The sequence below is a fragment of the Rutidosis leptorrhynchoides genome, chromosome 2 (genome assembly GCF_046630445.1).
Source record: "Rutidosis leptorrhynchoides isolate AG116_Rl617_1_P2 chromosome 2, CSIRO_AGI_Rlap_v1, whole genome shotgun sequence".
NCBI lineage: Eukaryota > Viridiplantae > Streptophyta > Magnoliopsida > Asterales > Asteraceae > Rutidosis > Rutidosis leptorrhynchoides.
Window position 1 is genome coordinate 96,058,950 of NC_092334.1, and position 17,446 is coordinate 96,076,395.

The following is a 17,446-nucleotide window of genomic DNA, read 5'->3' on the forward strand; positions in this document are numbered from 1 at the left end:
GTAGGAATTTTGGAATGAACTTAGCTATTGGTTTTAGAATGGAATTGTAATGGCACGGTCTTGATTCATTAAATTACTTGAATATTCCGGAAGAATAGAACTATCAAGGTGATATGTTCTAATATGTTTGGAGACTTGATAGAATGTAAGAGCCGTGTAACATGGCACATGATGACGGTACTGTGAATCATCACATCCCATTAGAAACTTAACATGACTTACTGTAATATAATGAAGTTGATCAAGTTTCATTATATTATACTAATTCATGCATCAATTTCCAACACTGCTTCGAAACATTCCTATTTTAAACTCGAAGGTTTCAGAATTTAGAACCTAACACAGTTTCTTTTATTTTATGATACAGATATTACGGAGAGGTACATGATCGCAGATAGGAATAGTTGTGAAAATACCTCCAGAGATATGGAGGTTATGTATAACAGAAGATTTGAAGATATCTTATAATATCTAAGATAAGATGATGATGAAGAATATCATCTTGAAAGGTTTAGAATAAGGAGTGGGGTTCTTACTAAAAGTTTCAGCAGGTACGGAATCATTGGGATTCTTTGAAAGTAGATTCAGTTCTTGAGATTTATCTACATCCTCCTTCATACTTTGCTCAATCCGTTTTTCAGTTCCAACCCTTTTCTTTTTCTGAGCTTTACCAACACACTGTACTTCATTATCAAACTTTTGACTGTTATAGTCATTTACAGTTTTTGCTACTTTATTAGCATTTCAAGAACTACTTCATAGTTTAAGACGTTTTTCAGAAACTTCACATTCGATGTATGAAATTCTTAGGGATAGATGTTTTAGGCACGACAGGAAAATTTTTGCGAGATTTTCAAAATACCGATTGCGGATTCTTCCGAATAGATAACAAACTGCTGGAACATCTGATGATGATTTTGTGGAATATAAAAGGTTTTTCGATAACGACGGCGAAAGGACAAAGTATAAATATCGAGGTTATAGTAGGAGTATTTTCACTGAGAAATCGAAGTGAAGCTGTGACAAAATTAGCTTCTTGAAAAGGAATTGTAGGGTTGTTTTTGCTAATAAATGGCAAAGGATTCAACACGGTATGTGTTAAACTATGAATTTGGATTCGAGAGTTTTTCAGGTGCGTAAATCTTTCTTCCATAGATGAAGTGCGGTGGGTTCAACTTCTCGATCGAGGTGTTTTCAAGAATCATGAAAAATTGTGAATATGAATTGCAATTGTCAAGATAAGAATGAGGTTTAAAATAGAATCAAGTGGCAAGCTTGAAGAATTATTTAGTTTCATATGTTATAATCAATATTTTATTTCATTTTAATTGTCCAAAGTTAACAGTTCAATAGTTCGAATGTCCAATGGTTCAAAAGATTCATATATAAGTTAGATATATATAATATTCGAATTAAATAATACGTATCGTGATCCGTGTACCGGTCTCGGTGTCGATCACAACTCAAAGTATATATATATTTTGGAATCAACTCCGACCCTGTATAGCCAACTCCCTTCTTCACATATAGAGTGTCTACGGTTGTTCCGAAATATATATATAGATGGGTCAATATGATAAGTCGAAACCTTGTATACGTGTCCCGTTTATTTAAAGTGCGTAAAATAAATAAATATATATCATGACCCATGCACCGTGTTGTCTCAGAATTAATCCGACATATTGCGTACATGTGTCCCGACAGTATGTACAGTGCGGAAATTAAATGACAATAAATAAAATTGCGAGAATGTAAATTGCAATAAATTAAATGTTAGCCGGGAACAGTTAGCTAGGATCAGTTAGCGTGGATTCCTAACAATATTTCAATTAGTTAATTCGTCTGTTTCTAACAAATTTTATCATATCCAATGTTTTCTTCGTTATGCCACTTGTTGGTTTCTGATAGGTAAAAATCCAAATATGAAATTTGAATGAAAATGGTTATTCTGAGGTGAGCGGATACGAATATCGGTGATTGTAAGTAGGATAGTAGATAATCGTTGAATCAGATTCAAAGGATGTACAGTGTAACTTATTAATGTGAATTCTAAATATTCCTCGGGTACTACCCACCCGTTAAAATATTTTCATCATTAACAGTTTGTACGAGAGAATTTTTAATTACATTCTTTATGAAAATATACTTGCATATATATTTTCATCGGATGTAATCATGGATTTAATGAGTCAATAAGATATTAAACTCATTTGATTTATCGTTAGCACCGGATTACATGATCTCTAAAACATTAGAGATTACATGATTGCCATGTCGAACGAAGATATATGAGGTAAAACGTAAAGCGAAGGTAATCGATTTAGAATGATATGTCAAACGAAAATTTAGTAGATAGAACGATACATAGAACGGTGACTATACTCAAGGTATAGTTTATGACGTTGAGGTTTACGACGCGGTTGTGGCTGCTGCTGATGTTTGTAACCGTCGCACCATATTTTCCATAGCCGTCACACGGGCGCGAAGTTTGTTAACTTATGCTTGTACACCGGAATGATTGACGATTGAAGCGAGTGGATGTATAAAATTCGGAATATGAGATGGTATGTAATTATGATGAGATATCCGTAAAAAGGGGAAAAGAAATGGTTTTTCGAACAGGTTCGTCGGTAAGTGTTTCAGGTTTATCGCCAAAAGGATAATTTAGTGGATGGAAAGGTTCCTCGATGTGATATGATTTTCGGATGTCGTATGATATTCTAACAATATAGAATATCTATATATTTTACCAAAGATTCCATAGACTTCAAAGGAATTTACGGCATATGTCAAGCAAATCTATAATGCGCTAAGATATGAATTTCGTCTATACACTATCGATGCACTAAATACAGTAAGACGTGTCTAGACTAGAGAATGATAGGCAGGCAATTCCCTAAGGATGATAAGCAGATGGTTTCCGACTAGAAATGATAAGCAAAACTTTCTAGCAGGTAGATATGGTCAAAGTCCAGACTCACTAATGTATCCTAACAACTACCTGTTAGACACACTAATGCAAGGCCTGGTTCGCTAAGACCAACGCTCTGATACCAACTGAAAGGATCCGAAACTAATCATCCGGACAGTGTCCATATTGATTACAAACGAATTACAACAGTTGATAACATCGCGAGGTACTAGACCTCTATATGATACATTTTACAAACGTTGCATTTATTCTTAAAAGGCAATCTATCTTTACATCAAACATTATTAAACTCGTCTAACATTTCTCGATATCCGAATGACCTATTCTGTCATTTACTTAATAAATGTCTTTAATGATCTTCAATGACTCGAATGCAACGTTCTTGTAACATGACTTAAATGGTCCCATCTAGTATTCTTTATATGAGCTAATGCACAGCGGAAGTCTTAATTCGTACCTGAGAATAACATGCTTTAAAAAGTCAACATAAAGTTGGTGAGATATATAGGTTTGATGCTAGCAGCGTTATAACAATCCATGGACCACAAGATTTCATATATTAACATTTCGATAAAAATATTCTAAGTGGTTGAGCACTTGGTAACCATACTTAACATTTAATCACGTCGCATATTCCCTTTAATATGAAATCTTACTACACCGTACCAAGGTGTAGTCACAAAACGAAGTACTGTGCAACCGTTGAATACTGGTCGTCCAGTCCGGTTGGGGTTGTCAGGCCCGATAGATCTATCAACAGGATTCGCGTTTACAATACCGTTGTAAATATTAGTTACCAAGCTACAGGGAAGTATGCCAGTGGTACAACTCAACGTAGAATATATTTTTCAGTTACTTGTGTCCATAACGTAAATCATTTATAAAAACAGCGCATGTATTCTCAGCCCAAAAATATTTAGAGTTCAAAAGGGATCTATATACTCACCTAATGTATTTTGTAGCAAAAATACATATAACACCGTTGAACACTTATAAGGTTGGCCTTCGATTCACGAACCTAATTAATTATATATTTATATATTGGTTAATAACTAATTAACAAAATAAAGTCAATTTACAGTGTTCCACAATCCTAATGCTCGAGACCAATATGTAAAAGTTAATAAAAATTCGTTTGACTCAAAAAGATTTCCAAAAATTCTAAATATAACTATATATCACTGTTTTATATCCTCAAATATTTTTACAATACTTATTAAGGTAAATAATAATATAATTCTTTTTATAATATCTTAAAATTATACCAAATTTTGATATAAAGATACTTTTTTTTTACTTTTAAACAATATTTTTAAATAATAATTTTAATATTAATATTATTGATAATAATAATTTTATAGTTTTAGTATCAATAATATTTTTAATTACAATAAAAATAATAACTTTATAGTTTTGATAAAAAATATTATTTTCTTTGAAATATTAATAACAACAATCATAATAATCGTAAAAATAATATTTTTAGTAAAATGATATTTAATAGTTTTAATAACAATAACAATTAAAATAATAATTTTATAGTTGTTAATAAAAATATTAGTTTTCCCATAAAAATCATAATATCAATAATAATAGAAATTTATAACATCGACGTAATGTTAAAATATTCATTTTTGATAATTTGTACAAAAGTTCAATTGACTATAACTTCAAATCCATCCGTCGAATCCATTCGACATCTAAATGAAAAGTTTATAGTTTTTCGCCACCTTTCCAAAAACATATTATTCATATAGCTTATCTTAACTGCAGGAGTATCTTACTCAGATTCTATCCTAAAACATATTTTGTCAAAAATAAATAAAATAACATGCACGATCCTAATTTCTCGAGCACTAGTCAGAGATACACTAAAAGTAAATAAAAGTCAAGTTTAGAGTGCTCACGTATTAATATTGAGATTCAATATTGCAGGATATTATTTAAACGCAACGAAGATGACAAACACTAGTTTGTCTCATGAGCAAAACCTCTGATCATTACCCATAACCTCCATAGCTATAACCCATAATCTCTTTAATTCTATCCCATTCATGAAACCAGTTTTGGAACACTTGGGCAGAGTCCCGTCATAATATTTTGGGTATTTTTAACATTAATAGCACTCCTAATCGTAAAATTAACATTATTAATCTTGATCTTAATCTTATTATTAATAATAATAAGATTAATTAATTTTTAAAATTAATAATAATAATAATAATTATAAGTAATAATACTACGGAGTAATATAAATGTATAGGTGTGTGTGTGCGATGAAATGAAATAAATCTGGCACCTAAAAGGCCTTTTAAAGAAATTTTCGTCACCTAACCACTTTATGTCGGCAAAACATTACACGTTTCGTGTAGATGGGTACACGATTCGTGTAAGGTATAGTCACGAAAGTTGTAGATTTTTGAGTTACGGTCGTTTGGACACCAAGATCACCCTTTTTCGAGTCCGAATGAATTAGTTATGATTTTTCTCGTGCAAGTGTGCAGGTTTAGTGATTTCCAACGTTTTAACTTACAATCATGTGATGAAATGTTGTAGTCTTTTGGTGCTCATTTAAAATCTTTATTTTATCATTATTTTTATTTTTATATCATTGGAAATCCATAAAAATATTTTATAATCGAATTCTATTATATCGAAAAATGTGTTCGTTGATTAACTAAGTATTTTTAAATACAAAACGTTTTATATTTAGTTAAAGACTATATTTAATTATTTTGTAAAATACGTAAATATATATTTAATAAACACGCTTTATTTAAATATTTATTTTTATTAAAATCACGGACCGTTATCATTTACAATTTGTCAAAAGGTTTCTAGAAAAAAATTTCAACTTTTAAGATAACGTTAAAAAATCTTTATTCTTATTAAAATAGTTTGATAATAATTTGACAAAAGTGGTTTCAGATATTTATAAAAATTATATTCCTTTTTAAAGAAGACGTGACATTTAAATCATATTTTATAATTCCTAAAATAATAACAGATAACTATATTAAACTTAATAATTACACATTGACATGTAGTAAAATATATTATCTTTTACTCTCGCTGATATAATAATCTTATTTCAAAACCTATTACGTATCTAATACTTTTGTTATCGTTAACAATTAATAAGTATATATCGTAAACGCACATAAATATTCGTGAACCGTCAGGCTTGGTCAAGAAGGTAACTAATCATCCAGATATAGATTTCAGATTTTCTAGACTCAACATTAGGGTTTTTGCTTATCGTGTCGGAAACATATAGAGTTTAGGGTTTAAATTCGGTCGAAAATTTCCGGGTCGTTACACCGCTGCCGGGGAAATTGCTTAAACGCCGGAAGCGAAACGCTATATATAAATAAAAAAAAAGATTTTTATTAATTTTTAGTTTACTTTTATAAAAATACGCTTTTGTAAAAATACGTTTTAAATATTCAAAAATATAAAAAGAAAAACAAAAAATATATATATATTTAAGAGTTTGTTAAATATATAAGTTTTATAAAGTTTCTTTATTTTTATTTTAGTTTGTAAAAATATTAGTTTTATATAAATATTTTTATTTAAACAGAAAAACAGAAAAAAAAATATATATATAAACCACTCGGCCCGATCACTGTTGCAGCCCAAAGTCTGGCCCGAATTCGCAATCCATGCGATCGCATGGAAAACCAACTAATACCTCATGCGATCGCATGAGGTGATTTGACTGGTCTGAAACCTCAGCCGACCAGTTTAGGGTTTTAATTAATTTATAATTATTATTATTATAACCCTAATTATGTTTAGATTATTTAATTAATTAGTTTAGTTTTTTAATTAATTTGTATTTTAAGTATTAATTAGTTTTAATAAATTATAAAATTAATAGTTTTATAAAATAAATAATATAAAAATAATATTTTTATAAAAATTGTACTTTTTACAACTTTAAGTTTATTTTTATATTTTGTATCTTTTTATTTGTTTTAGCGTAATTTTTGTATTTTTCGCTCGTAATTAGTTTTAAGATATAGTTTTTGCCATAGTTATTTTTATTTCTAGATTTTTAGGCTTTGCCGTAAAATCTCTTAAGTGCTTTTTCTTTAGACTAAGATTTAGGTGCTTTAGAATTTTGCGACGCCGTTTTTATATTTTAGTACCTTTTTAAGTTATTGCCATTTAGGATATAGTTTTTCTTTTAAGCTTTAATATTTTTAGACGCAACTTTTAATTCTTAGTTTTTAGTTCCTTTTTAAGTTTCGACGCGCTACTTTCTTATTTTTATTTTTCGACGCCTAATATTTTTCGACCTTTTATTTTTCGACGTTTTTCGACGCGCTCTTTTTCTTTCTTATTTCTCGACATTCTAGTTTTAGGACTTAGAATTTTCTATTTCTTCTCTAAAATTTCTTTAAATTTCAACGAAAAATTATTTTAAGCGGTTAAATTGATAGACATCCAAATTTTCTGCTTTGTAGTAATAGTTGGATTTGTTAGTGGCTGAGTTTTGAGCTTCCGATTTAAAGGGTTCTGCCTCCCTGCTGCATCTATTGGCTATTCGAAACGTGGGCAAAAGCAGAACAGTCTATTATTTTGATAACTTATATAATTTTTATCTTTTATAAATAATAGGATATTCAGTGAATGCACCGAGCAAAACGTTCACCACCTTTTGTACGTTCACCACCTGTAACTCGATCAAGACATCTAGCAAATATTGTCGCCGTTGATTTTTCTTTAGAATCGTCATCTAGTCGACCAAGTACTCCAATTCAAATTTTCGATAATCCATTTTTTTTAACCCGACCTCACAATTGAGAATCCAGAGGATATTCAGGGACAATTCAGAGATCCTGAACCACTAATGTTTCCTCCGGAACCACCAATCATTCAAACGGAGATTGTAGAGGAACCAACCATTAAATCAGAATCCTCTAGTGATTCAGATTCAACAAATTCAATCATGGAAAATCTGGAACCTCTAAGTATGGAAGACCGAATGAGAGCTAAACGCACTGGCCAAGGTCACGCAATTACTCAACCTGAAATTAATGCGCCAGATTATGAAATCAAAGGACAAATCCTACACATGGTAACTAATCAATGCCAATTTAGTGGTGCGCCGAAGGAAGATCCAAACGAACATCTTCGTACCTTTAATAGGATCTGTACACTATTTAAAATCCGAGAAGTGGAGGATGAACAGATATATCTCATGTTATTTCCCTGGACTTTGAAGGGAGAAGCCAAAGATTGGTTGGAATCATTACCTGAAGGGGCGATTGATACATGGGATGTTTTAGTTGAAAAATTTCTTAAACAATTCTTTCCGGCATCTAAAGCCGTGAGACTTCAAGGAGAAATTGTTACGTTCACACAAAAGCCAAACGAAACTCTATACGAGGCGTGGACAAGATTTGGAAAGTTATTAAGAGGATGTCCGCAACATGGTTTAGACACCTGTCAAATAGTACAAATATTCTACCAAGGATGCGACATCACTACAAGAAAAGACATCGATATAGCAGCTGGTGGTTCCATTATGAAGAAAACAGCAACTGACGCTTACAAAATTATTGATAACACTGCTTCCCACTCACATGAGTGGTACCAAGAAAAAGATATCGTTAGATCATCTAAAGCAGCTAGAGCCGATTCTAGCCATGACTTAAATTCCATTTCCGCAAAGATAGATGCTGTCGAGAGACGAATGGAAAAGATGACTAAAGATATTCACTCAATACGAATTAGTTGTGAGCAGTGTGGAGGACCACACTTAACAAAAGATTGTCTTAGTATTGAAGTAACAATGGAACAAAGAGAGAATATTTCATATCTAAACCAAAGGCCTGGAAATAATTATCAGAATAATTATCAACTGCCAAGACCAATCTACAATCAAAATCAGAACTATAACCGAAATGTTCCATACAACAACCAACAAGGTCCAAGCAATCAACAAGTATCCAATAATACTTACAACCAGCAAAGACCTATTTTTCAAAACAAACCACCACAAACCGATGATAAAAAGCTAAATTTAGAAGACATGATGTCGAAGCTAGTTGAATCTCAAACACAGTTTTTCACATCTCAGAAACAAACCAATGAACAAAATGCTCAAGCATTTAAAAATCAACAAGCTTCTATTCAAAATCTGGAACAAGAAGTGAGCAACCTAGCAAGGTTGATAGGTGAAAGAAAACCGGGAAGTCTACCTAGTGATACAAATGCTAACCCCCGGAATGAAACAGCTAAAGCCATTACCACAAGAAGTGGTATTACACTTAAACCACCTGAAATACCTGTAATTTCTGATGAAGCTATTCCTACTCCACAAGAACCACAATCTGAACAAGATAAGGAAACAGAACTGGTAGTTGAAAAGGTTAATGAAGATAACACAGTTAAGGCAAAACCTTATGTTAAACCATACCAACCACCACTTCCTTACCCAAGTAAAATGAGAAAAGAGAGACTTGAAGCCGAGCAATCCAAATTCTTGGATATGTTTAAACAGATAAATGTTAATCTTCCTTTCATTGATGTGATTTCAGGAATGCCTAGATATGCTAAATTTCTGAAAGATCTAATCACAAATAGAAAGAAAATGGAAGAACTCTCGGCTGTTACTATGAATGCTAATTGTTCTGCAGTGTTGTTGAATAAGATACCAGAAAAATTATCAGATCCAGGAAGTTTCACAATTCCATGTTTTCTGGGTAGTCTTAGTTCAATAGAAGCATTGGCAGACTTAGGTGCTAGTATAAATTTAATGCCGTATTCACTATACGCTAAACTAGACCTTGGAGAATTGAAACCAACACGAATAAGTATACAACTAGCAGATAGATCAGTAAAATATCCTAGAGGGATAATGGAGAACATGCTAGTTAAAGTTGGTACTTTAGTATTTCCAGTAGATTTTGTTATTCTGGACATGGAAGAAGATTCTCGAGTTCCTCTCATATTAGGAAGACCATTCTTAAACACGACTAAAGCAATAATAGACGTGTTCGGTAAGAAACTGACCCTAAGTATAGAGGACGAGAGTGTTACCTTTTCTGTTGATAGATCCATGCAACAACCGCAATCTGCAGATGATACATGTTATTATATTCAAACTATAGATTCACATGCAGAATTGTTAGAAGAATTTTCAGAATTACAAGGAACAGGAGAATGTTCTTTAGGAGAAGGAACTGAACCAATTGATGAAACTGAAATGTTAACTACACTTATGGCTAATGGATATGAACCAACAACAGAAGAAATTCAAATGCTAAAAGAGGAAGACAGATATCGATATAAATCATCGATAGAAGAACCACCGACATTAGAGTTTAAGCCACTTCCAAACCATTTGGAATATGCTTATTTACATGGTGAATCTGAATTACCTGTAATAATATCGTCTTCTCTTACCGAAAATGAAAAATCTCAACTCATTACTGTGCTAAAAGCTCATAAACCAGCTATTGCATGGAAAATTCATGATATTAAAGGTATAAGTCCTTCGTATTGCACACATAAAATCCTTATGGAAGAAGGTCATAAAACGTATGTGCAACGCCAACGAAGACTAAATCCTAATATGCAAGATGTTGTTAAGAAAGAAATTATTAAACTGCTTGATGCAGGTTTAATTTATCCAATCTCTGATAGTCCATGGGTAAGCCCAGTTCAATGCCTGCCTAAGAAGGGTGGCATGACTGTCATCACAAATGAGAAAAATGAGCTTATTCCTACTAGGACTGTAACAGGATGGCGTGTTTGTATTGATTATAGAAAATTAAATGACGCCACCAGAAAAGATCACTTTCCCTTACCTTTCATTGATCAAATGTTGGAAAGATTAGCCGGAAATAGTTACTATTGTTTTCTTGATGGTTTTTCCGGATATTTTCAAATTCCAATAGCACCCGAGGACCAAGAGAAAACCACATTCACGTGCCCTTATGGTACTTTTGCTTACAAACGCATGACATTTGGACTTTGCAACGCCCCTGCAACCTTTCAAAGGTGTATGATGGCGATTTTTCACGACATGATAGAAGAATGCATGGAAGTTTTCATGGATGACTTTTCAGTCTTCGGTGATACTTTTGAATCATGTCTAGTTAATCTTGAACGAATGCTTATTAGATGCGAACAATCAAATCTAGTACTTAATTGGGAGAAATGCCATTTCATGGTTAAAGAAGGCATCGTTCTTGGTCATAAAATTTCAAAGGAAGGAATTGAAGTGGATAGAGCTAAAGTAGATGTAATTGTTAAACTTTCACATCCCACCAATGTTAGAGGAGTTAGGAGTTTTCTAGGGCATGCCGGTTTTTACCGACGTTTCATAAAATATTTTTCTAAAATTGCCACTCCTATGAATAAACTCCTAGAAAAGGATGCTCCATTTATCTTTTCAGATGAATGCATCAAATATTTTAATATTCTTAAAGAAAAACTCACTAATGCGCCGATCATGATAACTCCAAATTGGAATCTATCATTCGAACTTATGTGCGATGCAAGTGATTTTGCAATGGGAGCCGTTTTAGGACAAAGGATTGAAAAACGATTTCAACCTATATATTATGCTAGTAAGACGTTACAAGGAGCACAAACGAATTACACGACTACTGAAAAAGAACTCCTTGCTATTGTCTTTGCTTTTGAAAAATTTCGTTCATATCTCGTTCTAGCTAAAACGGTGGTCTATACTGACCATTCTGCTCTTAGATACCTATTTTCGAAACAAGAAGCCAAACCAAGATTAATCCGTTGGATCTTACTCTTACAAGAGTTCGATATTGAAATCCGAGATAAAAAGGGAGCAGAAAATCTCGCCGCTGATCATCTTTCTCGTCTTGAAAATCCTGAATTAGAAGTTCTAAATGAATCGGCCATACAAGACAACTTTCCTGATGAATATCTATTGAAGATAGATTATAATGAAATTCCATGGTTTGCAGACTATGCAAACTACTTAGTATGTGGATTCCTTGAAAAAGGATTATCGTACCAAAAACGAAAGAAATTCTTTAGTGATATAAAACATTATTTCTGAAAAGATCCACATTTGTTTAAAAGTTGTCCCGATGGAATAATACGTCGATGTGTATTCGGGGATGAAGCTAGTCAAATCTTAAACCATTGTCACACAGGACCAACATGAGGGCATTATGGGCCACAACTTACAGCAAGAAAAGTTTACGATGCTGGATTCTATTGGCCTACAATTTTCAAAGACGCACACCTTCTTTGCAAATCCTGTGATGCTTGTTAAAGGGCCGTAAAAATAAGTCAACATGATGAAATGCCACAAAATGTCATTCAAGTATGTGAAGTATTTGACATTTGGGGTATTGACTTTATGGGTCCATTTCCAAAATCTCATAATAATCTCTACATTCTCGTTGCCATTGATTATGTATCTAAATGGGCGGAAGCACAAGCTCTCCCAACTAACGATGCACGAGTTGTAGTCAACTTTTTAAAATGTCTTTTTGCAAGGTTCGGAACACCGAAAGCTTTAATAAGTGATCGGGGTACTCATTTTTGTAATAATCAACTTGAGAAAGTTCTCAAAAGATATGGAGTAACTCATAAAATCTCAACCGCATATCATCCACAAACAAGTGGACAAGTTGAAAATACCAACCGAGCTTTAAAACGTATTCTAGAGAAAACCGTAGGATCAAATCCAAAAGAATGGTCCATGAAATTGGAGGATGCACTCTGGGCTTTTAGAACAGCCTACAAAACTCCAATTGGAACCACACCTTTTAGACTCGTTTATGGAAAAGCATGTCATCTTCCAGTAGAAATTGAACACAAAGCATTTTGGACTTTGAAAACATGTAATCTTGATTTACATGAAGCTGGACGTCTACGGTTAAGTCAATTAAACGAATTAGAAGAATTGAGACATGAAGCATACGAAAATTCGTTAATCTATAAAGAAAGAACGAAGAAATGGCATGATAAAAGAATCAGAAGTTCAAACGAATTTAAAGAAGGAGACATAGTTCTTCTTTTCAATTCACGATTCAAGCTATTTCCTGGAAAATTGAAATCAAGATGGTCTGGACCATTTATAGTCAAAAGAGTTTTTCCATACGAAACAATAGAGTTAATAAATTCAAATGGGATTGAATTTAAAGTTAATGGTCACAGAGTTAAACATTACGTACATGATCCGATGGAAGTTGACAACGAAGTTAATCACAATTTCAACACCACAGCTAACTAAGTGTGGGGAGAATCAAGTCTTTTAAGCATAATATGTATTTCTATTAGAGTTAGATATTCTGTTTTCGCGTAGTTCTCGAGAATGGAATCCGAATGGTCTTTCCCTAGCAGACCCTAAAGAACTAGTCTTCTCCCCCCATTCAGAATTTTTATTTTTTTTAGGTTTTACGAGATGAAGACTTCCTGTGAACTAAACCATGGTCTAATGCTACACGCTTTGATCCCTAAACGTAATAATGACACCCTTCCAAGTGAATTGGTATCATTAATCAGAGGCAAATTGGACGGAGTAAGAAAAGAATCCAGGAACGAAAATAATAAGTTACATTTTGGTAAAGGAAAATCAAAATCCGCAGCGAAAAAAAGAGCACGACACCTTGAAAGATGTCACAAATGCGGAAAATGGTCACACGAAGGAAAATGCTCGACGAATCAGACATATTCCAATACCGAATTCGTTACTTTATGCAGAGATGGACCGTTCATATGTTTTGAAGAAAAAACGTTGAATGCTCGAGGTTACGCCTATGTAGCTATGGAAAACCAATTAGTCCGACTATCTTATGAGTGGGCTAAAGCAGGTCACTGAGAATTCTATTTCACATGTAAGTATGTACAGTTTTTATGTTTATTTTTATTGCTTTTAACCTTTTGATAATAAACGCTAAATCGTTCGCTATAAAGTATTAAATTGGTATTCAATAAAATTAGGTATGCGTAACCGAAATTATTGATATCATACAAAAATTTATTACATCACTGCGAAATTTACCGTTTATTCTTAAATAAATATCTTTAATCATTCAACCCAAAATATTTCAAAAATTCGTCATGAGTTAAACTAGGTTATGGAACCGAAATTACTTTACCGAAAAGAGGGGCGTATATTTTTAATAATATTTAATTGATTAAAGTGGGATAAAAGACCAAAAAGATTTTTAATTTTATTTTTACTTTGTTTTTAAAATTAATATTAAATTAATATTGTAAACCTTTTAAAATCAATATATTTAAGTTTGTAAATATTTGAAAAATTAATATTTTTAATATAAGTTTGTATGTATAAAAACAAAAATATAATATGAATTTGGTGTGAATTTTTAATTTTAATATGAATTTTTAATTTTATGCATTTTAATTTAAGTTTGGTGTGAATTTAAAAAAAAAAAAAATTACTTTATTTCGCTAAGTTAAAAATATGATTTTTAAAAATTCGTCGTGAGTTGAAAACTAGGTCATTGAACCGAAATTGCTTTACCCGAGGGCGGGACGAGAAATTTTATTATCATTATTTTTAATCCTATTGATCTAAAGTATGCCAAAAACATTAAAAAAAAAAAAAAGCCAAAATGTTTGGTAACTTTGGTAAAATTTAATCATTTTTCTACGCTAATCACCCTCAATAATTTAAATTGTTACTGATTTCTTGCAAATGAGGGCATTGCAAGATCTTAAGTATGGGAAGGGGTTAAATTCTTTCGGATTTTTAAAAATGTTAACTTATACACTTGGATACCATTAAAAATACTAGTAATGCAGTAGTTGTATTAGAATCTAGTGCTCTCTGATAATAAAGAACAGCCCTAGTCTTATATACTGACTATCCAATTTTAGTAAAATTTTTCAAAATTTTCAATTAAATGAACTCAAAATCATGTTTATACATATTTATGAACGATAAAACTAGGTGTTAACACCGAAATTATTGTTACCTCGGAAAGGACATAAATTGAGAAACAAACCAAAATGTTAGAATTCATTTAAAATGGAATAGAGGACAATAAAAAGGAAAATAAAAGCCAAGTGTGGGAAAAATTTACCAAGTTATTTAAAAACATATATCACATATTTTTGTACAAATAATTGAAGATACTTTTGTTTTGGACAATTTTATCAGTTTTACCCGATTTACTGTAAGAAAAGATGGATCTACACGATGAATCAACTTCATCATTAAAAGGAAGTAAAGTCTTTCAAAAAAGAAACGCGCTTCTTGATTTAGGTCAGGAAGTTGTCGTCCAGACCAGCTGTAGGTTGACGAAAAATCTAGAAAAGTCATCACTAAAATCAGCAGGAAATCCACGGACCTCAGCATCAAACAGGGTCGCCAAGTGGTCAGACTTATCCTAACCATGAGAGGATCTGTCTCATAAAATGGGGAGGACGCCGTGCAAATTAGCTTGATAAGACTAATGAATCAGACCCCAGAAAGGATAATCTCCTTAAAGATTAAAAATCAGCTTTTAAGCCTGATATTACTCAATCCTAGAGATTGACCTTAAAGATTGAGAATTACAAACTCATGGAATTCGATGATATCTAAACTCGAGCTTGAACGAGAAAATATTTTGATCAAATTACAAACCGATTTGTTTTCTAAAAACCCATTTTCAATGCGTTCAGTACCATTGAACGTAAAATCCTAGGAATTCACCTGGAATTCATTAGGTCACCTGAACCAAATAGGGTGTCAACCGTAAGAACGGTGGTTGCATAGCATGGTCGAAGACAGGACCTTGTGCTAGACCAAAAAATTATAGGGTGAGCTTTACTATTGCTCCTACCAAGGATAGTAATTGCATCCGACACGTTATAGACCATAATTAAAAGCATGTCAGGGGACATTGCCTTAACAGTTACTTGTTCAATGCTTTCCTTTACAACCGGACGGTAGTTTACCGAAAGGTAATATACGGAGCAAGTATACTGGACGTGTTGCTTTCCTAATACAAGGTTAACAAGTGGGTGACACAAAACCGCAAGTTTTGAGCTAAAATTTTCAAATCTGAAACCCACCAAACCCACAAAAACATTTTGCAACACCGGTGAAGGGTTATTCCGGAAAACTGATCTAGGGTAAAAACTAGATTTAATTTTCAAAAGATCAAATGTTTTCATAAAGATCCAATTTCCTTAAGGATCTAAATTTTTATAGTCATGTGGGACTGTAAACCACAATGTTACTATCATTGTTTATATCGCCGTATAGAAATCACTGATGTACAAAGTGTGAAGAATAAAGAAGTGATTCTAGTATTTTTATTTCAAGACTATATTGCTTGAGGACAAGCAACGCTCAAGTGTGGGAATATTTGATAATGCTAAAAACGAACATATATTTAATAGCATTATCCCTCAAGAAAGATAAGCTTTTAGTTGCAACTGTTCTATATACAAGTGATATTCGTTTAAATAATAAAAGGTGAAGACAAAAGACAGATTCGATGAATTGAAGACGCAAACGACCAAAAAGCTAAAAAGTACAAAGTACAATCAAAGTGGTTCCAATTATTGATGAGAAACGTCTCAAAATTACAAGAGTACAAGAAGCGAAACGCAAAATACAAGATTTTAAATTGTACGCAAGGACGTTCGAAAATCCGGAACCGGGACCAAAGTCAACTCTCAACGCGCGACGCAACGGACTAAAAATTACAAGTCAACTATGCACAAGAATAAAATATAATATTTAAATAATTATATAAATTATTTATATATTATATATTATAATAAAAACCGTCGGCAGAATGCAAACAAAGACATGTGAGCTGGATTCCAGGGCCATGCGATCGCATGGCCAGCATGACCATTTTCCATGCGATCACATGGCTAACAGTATCAGGTCAGGTCCTATAAATTTCGCGAGTTTTGGACGAATTTTTTACACAATATCCTTCATCCATCTCTCTATCTATCACGTATATATATATATATATATATATATATATATATATATATATATATATATATATATATATATATATATATATATATATATATATATATATATATTTATATTATAATTTTAATTTTAAATTCTAATAATAAGGGTATGTTAGCGAATGTTGTAAGGGTGTAAGTCGAATTTCTGTCCGTGTAACGCTACGCTATTTTTAATCACTGTAAGTTATGGTTAATGTTATTTTTAATTTAATGTCTCGTAGCTAAGTTATTATTATGCTTATTTAAGACGAAGTAATCGTGATGTTGGGCTAAATATTAAAATTGGGTAATTGTACTTTGTACCATAATTGGGGTTTGGATAAAAGAACGACACTTGTGGAAATTAGACTATGGGCTATTAATGGGTTTTATATTAACTAAATGATACCTCGTTGATTTAATATATAGACTTATAATTTGACGTATTTATATATAACCACATACGCTTGACTGGGTACGGTGGGCGGGATATCTATAAATACCAATAATTGTTCATTTTACCGGACACGGAACTGGATTAATAGTTAATAGACTTGTTGAAACAGGGGTGGA